Below are 5846 nucleotides of genomic sequence, written 5' to 3' on the forward strand. Positions count from 1 at the left end.
GGCCAGGGAGGGAAGTCGGGGGAGCCTGGGGCACGGGCTCAGGATGTGATGAGGATGAAGAATGCTCTCCTCCCTTCCTCCGCCAGCCCCGGCCTTTCCTAATTGAGACTCATCGAGCCGTAGCCGGCTCCCCAGGACAGTGACTTGCACACAAGCTCCAAGGAGCCGCGCTTATCTCCTCTGGCCAGCCTGGCGTTGCACCGTTCGTCTGTCTGCTGGGGCCTGGCCTGTGTTCCCGTGCTCCCATAAACTCCCTGATGTCGCTAGGAAAATACTCATCAAAACCACAGTGAGATATGACTTCACAACTTCTGGGATGGCTATAATTTTTTTTTTTTTTTTTTTCCAGACAGAGTCTCGCTCTTTTTGCCCAGGCTGGAGTGCAGTGGCGCCATCTCGGCCCACTACAACCTCCACCTCCTGGGTTCAAGTGATTCTGCAGCCTCAGCCTCCCAAATGGCTGGGGTTATAGGTATGTACCACCACCACGCCGGGCTAATTTTTGTATTTTTAGTAGAGATGGGGTTTCACAACATTGGCCAGGCTGGTCTTGAACTCCGAACTTCAGGTGATCTGCCCACATCGGCCTCCCAAAGGGCTGGGATTACAGGCATGAGCCACTGCGCCCGACCAGCTACAATTTTTTTTTTTAATGGAAAATAGCAAACGTTGGTGAGTATGCAGAGAAGTTGGACTGCGCGTGCCTTGCTGGCGGGGACATAACATGGTGCCACTGCTGTGGAAAACAGTTTTAGCAGCTCCTCCAAAAGTTAAACGTGGGATTGCCATAAAATCCAGCAATTCCACTTCTGGGTATACACCTAAAAGAATTGAAAACAGGATCTCGAACATATTTGTACACCAGTGTTCATAGCAGCTTTATTCACAATAGCCAAGAGGTGAAACCAGCCAAATATCCATCAACAACAATGGATAAACAACATGTGGTATATACAGACAAGGTAATATCAACCAGCCTTCATTAAAAGAATAAAAATCAGCCAGGCGCGGTGGCTCACGCCTGTAATCCCAGCACTTTGGGAGGCTGAGGCGGGTGGATCACTTGAGGTCAGGAGTTCGAGACCAGCCTGGTTAGCATGGTGAAACCCCATCTCTACTAAAAATACAAAAATTAGCTGGCCGTTAAATTAGCCGGGCATGGTGGCACACACCTGTAATCCCAGCTACTTGGGAGATGGAGGCATGAGTCCCTGAGTAGCTGGGACTACAGGCTCCCGCCACCATGCCTGGCTAGTTTTTTGTATTTTTAGTAGAGATGGGGTTTCACCGTGTTAGGTAGGATGGTCTCGATCTACCCTGACCTTGTGATTCGGCCTCCCAAAGTGCTGGGATTACAGGTGTGAGCCACCGCACCTGGCCAATGCCATTGACTCGTATGTGCACTTCCAAGTGGTTAAAATGATAAATATCAGGGTGTTTATATCTAAAACCCTCCCTGACATCATCTTCTCTACATCTCCGATTAACTCAGCGACCGTGGCTGAATGCCTGCCACCTTTCAAATATTAGGTCAGGCACTCGGTATCGGCAGTTTTATCAATTATAAATGCTTTAAGCTGCATAGAATTTTAAACGTTAATAATAGTGGTTATAAATCTTCAATACAAAAGCTGGCTTTAAAATTATTGGTAAAATAAGATTAGAAATGTCTTAAGAATTGTTAGCGTTTCTGTTTGCATTTATTGAACAAGTGGTTTTGTGCTTATCCCTGCAGAATACTATGAGATTTGCCATAAGGGTTATAAAACTATAAACTCAGCCGGGCACAGTGGCTCACGCCTGTAATCCCAACACTTTGGGAGGCTGAGGCAGGCGGATCACCTGAGGTTTGGAGTTCGAGACCAGCCTGACTAACATGGAGAAATCCCATCTCTACCAAAAATGCAAAATTAGCCGGGCGTGGTGGCGCGTGCCTGTAGTCCCAGCTACTCAGGAGGCTGAGGCAGGAGAATCGCTTGAACCCGGGAGGCGGAGGTTGCAGTGAGCCGAGATTGCGCCACTGCACTCCAGCCTGGGCAACAAGACCAAAACTCCATCTTAAAAAAAAAAAAAATTGTTTTTTTGTAGAGTTGGTTTTCACTATGTTGCCCAGGCTGGTCTTGGAACTCCTAGGCTCAAGCAATCCGCTGACCTCAGCCTCCCAAAGTGCTGGGACTGCAGGTGTGAGCTACTGCGCCTGGCCCCACTGGGTCCTTTTTAAAAGATACATGAAAAGAATCAAACGCAACAGTGAAGGTAAGTCAGTCCCCCGATGGCAGAAATTGGGGTGCCTCTGGCATCTGGTCAGTTGAAGCCAAGGACACTGCTCAGCATTCTTCAATGCACAGGACAGCCCCACCGCGGCAGAGAATGATCCGGCCCTCGGTGACACATGTAGGTGTGATTGATGGCATTTAGAAAGAATATTATCACGCTGGGCGTGGTGGCTCACGCATGTAATCCCAGCACTTGGGGAGGCCGAGACGGGCGGATCACGAGGTCAGGAGATCGAGCCCATCCTGGCTAACACAGTGAAACCCCGTCTCTATTAAAAATACAAAAAAATTAGCCGAGTGTGGTGGCGGGTGCCTGTAGTCCCAGGAGAGTGTCGTGAACCCGGGAGGCGGAGCTTGCAGTGAGTGGAGATCGCGCCACTGCACTCCAGCCTGGGCGACAGAGCGAGACTCCTTCTCAAAAAATATATATATATATATATTATCACTTGTTTCCCGTAAGAGCAACTTAGAGAAAGAAAATGGTATTCTTAAGGCCTTCTCTCCTATGAGGCTCCAAGCCAGGGTTGCCATCGCAGAAGATGCTGGACTCGGTTTTTCCTTGAGGGAATTGTACTCAAGGTGATGTACATGTCACCCTGGGTGCCCCTTGGGTGGTTTGGAGAAGTGCTCGGACGCAACACGCCCTGATGAGTCAACAGCAGCCAGCTGGACCCGTCTTCTGGCTTGCGGTTCACGGGCTGTGTTTATCCCTCTGGTACCTTCACAATCACCTTGGGAGATACGTTGCCTCTGGATCACGCCAGGCAGGTTCTCCCTGTGTGACTGTGTGCTGCAGGGCTGGAAATCAGGGTGGCACTCCGCTACAGCGGCAACCTGACTAGGAAGGCAGGAAGATGCTGCCATCTTTAGAGTTTGTCCTTTGACTTTACTAGATATGAATGAAGATGGGGCACTTCTACACTGCACAACAGAAGTCCAGAAAACTTTCTGGGGAGATAGTGAGAGGGTGATGCAGTGGACAGCTATGACTGATGACTGCCCTCACCTCTGACTCCCGCTTCCTCCCCGCTTTCTGAACGCACATCCATCACCAACCACAGGTTCTTGTTTGGGGTTTGCTGGCTGGAAAAAAAAAAAAAAAGGAAGCCTGACTTTCTACTAAAAACCACTTCCTTTGCCCATTTATCAAACTCAAAACCTCGGAGGGCCACATAACATCATCCTCCATCCCAGGCAAAGAGGTGTTTCTGGAGTACTCTGGTCTATCAGGGAGCTGGTCAGTTGCCATCGCATATGTATGTGGGGCCAGCCCCTGTGCCACCGAAGAGGGGGGATGTTGGAAACTTGTTACAGCCGGGAGCGGTGCCCCCTTGGTTCAAGCAGTTCTTCTGCCTCAGCCTCCCTAGTAGCTGGGATTACAGGAGTGCACCATCACGCCTGGCCAGTGTTGTGTACTTTTTATCACAATTTAAAAAAGGAAAGAGTGCCTGGGTGAGTCCTACGCACCTATTCAGAGAACCAGAGTCTTTGACGTTATCCTCAGCCCACCCATCTCATGGGAGTGGTGTTTTTTTTTTTTTTTTGAGACGGAGTCTCGCTCTGTCGCCCAGGCTGGAGTGCAGTGGCCGGATCTCGGCTCACTGCAAGCTCCGCCTCCCGGGTTCACGCCATTCTCCTGCCTCAGCCTCCCGAGTAGCTGGGACTATAGGCGCCCGCCAACTCACCCGGCTAGTTTTTTGTATTTTTTAGTAGAGACGGGGGTTCACCGTGTTAGCCAGGATGGTCTCGATCTCCTGACCTCGTGATCCACCCGTCTCGGCCTCCCAAAGTGCTGGGATTACAGGCTTGAGCCACCGCGCCCGGCCGGGAGTGTTTTTCAAACTTGCTTTTCTCCCAGTGAGAAATAACGTCCTACACACACAGACACTCCTGTCGGCGTGCTTCCGATTCCCCCTCCTGGTATCACGCCCTGGAGGGGTCCACTCCTCTTGGGCTGAGTCTGTAACTTGCCCCCAAGCAAGAGCATACAGCAAGCTCACGCACACACGTGGTTGTTGGTGTGATTCAGTTTCTCCCGGTTGTTGGAGTCTCCGTTCCTCCCTGGCTTCTCCACAGGGCCACTCACCATGACAGCTGGCTCCACCACAGCAAGACAGGGCTGGCAGGAGGGATGCTACCACCACAGAGGTGGGTTTTGTAGCCTAACCACAAGACTAACCAACTGTCACCTCTGCCCTATCCTACTGCTAGAAACCAGTCGCTACGCCGGGCGCGGTGGCTCACACCTGTAATCTCAGCACTTTGGGAGGCTGAGGTGGATGAATCACGAGGTCAGGAGATCGAGACCATCCTGGTTAACACTATGAAACCCCATCTCTACTAAAAATATAAAAAAATTAGCCGGGCACGGTGGGGGGCGCCCTTAGTCCCAGCTACTCGGGAGCCTGAGGCAGGAGAATGGCATGAATCCAGGAAGCAGAGCTTGCAGTGAGCGGGAGATCACGCCACTGCACTCCAGCCTGGACAACAGAGCAAGACTCTGTCTCAAAAAAATAAAAATAAAAAAGTCGCTACATCTCCCCACAGTCAAAGGGAGGTGGTCTCACTGTGGGGTCTACTGGAAGTTGCCTACTAGAGTCAGGTCATCCCAAATACACCCTCCAGCCGTTGGGTATGGCATCAGAAAGAAAACTACGGCCAGGTACAGTGGCTCATACCTGTAATCCCAACAATTTGGGAGGCCATGGCAGAAGGATCACTTGAGCCCAGGAGTTTGAGACCAGCCTGGGCAACATAGCAAGACCCCACCTCTACAAATAATTAGCCAAGTGTGGTGGCGTGCACCTGTAGTCCCAGCTACTCAGGAGGCTGAAGCAGGAGAATCACAGGAGGTCGAGGCTGTAGTGAGCTGTGATGGCACTGCACTCCAGCCTTAGCAAGAGTGAGACCTTGTCTCTAAAAAGCAAAAAGGGCTGGGTGCACTGGCTCACACCTGTAATTCCTGCACTTTGGGAGGCCAAGACGGGTGGATCACCTGAGGTCAGGAGTTCAAGACCAGGCCTGGCCAACATGGTGATGCCCCGTCTTCAATTAGCCAGGTGTGGTGGAAGACGCCTGTAATCCCAGCTACTCGAGAGGCTGAGGCATGAGAATCGCTTGAACCCGGGAGGCAGAGGTTGCAGTGAGCCGAGATCATGCCATTGCACTCCAGCCTGGGCAACAGAGCGAGACTGGGTGGCTGTTCTGCGTACTGTAGGATATTGAGCAGCATCCCTGGCCTCCCCAGTATCTCAAATATGAAAACATGTTTTATATCTCGATTACTGAGCTTTTCAGTGTCTCCTTCGGTTCTGCACCTAAGCTGAGAGCCCCTTCCTCTCACCCTGATCTCTACCCAGTTTCTAACAAGCCGTCTTGTAAGATGCCCAGACTGAAACAGTTATGGCCTGTGAAAGGGGTGAAGGGAGCTTTCATCTCTAAAACGTCTGAACTTCTGCATGGCCTGTTGCCCTGGTGATAAACTAAAAGGAAGAAATCCAGGAGTTGCCTTTGTTCAGCTCATGGGCATTCACCCATGCACAGAGGAAAAAGTAAAACCTACGACTCAAG

This window comes from Theropithecus gelada, chromosome 19 (assembly GCF_003255815.1).
Source record: "Theropithecus gelada isolate Dixy chromosome 19, Tgel_1.0, whole genome shotgun sequence".
Lineage (NCBI taxonomy): Eukaryota > Metazoa > Chordata > Mammalia > Primates > Cercopithecidae > Theropithecus > Theropithecus gelada.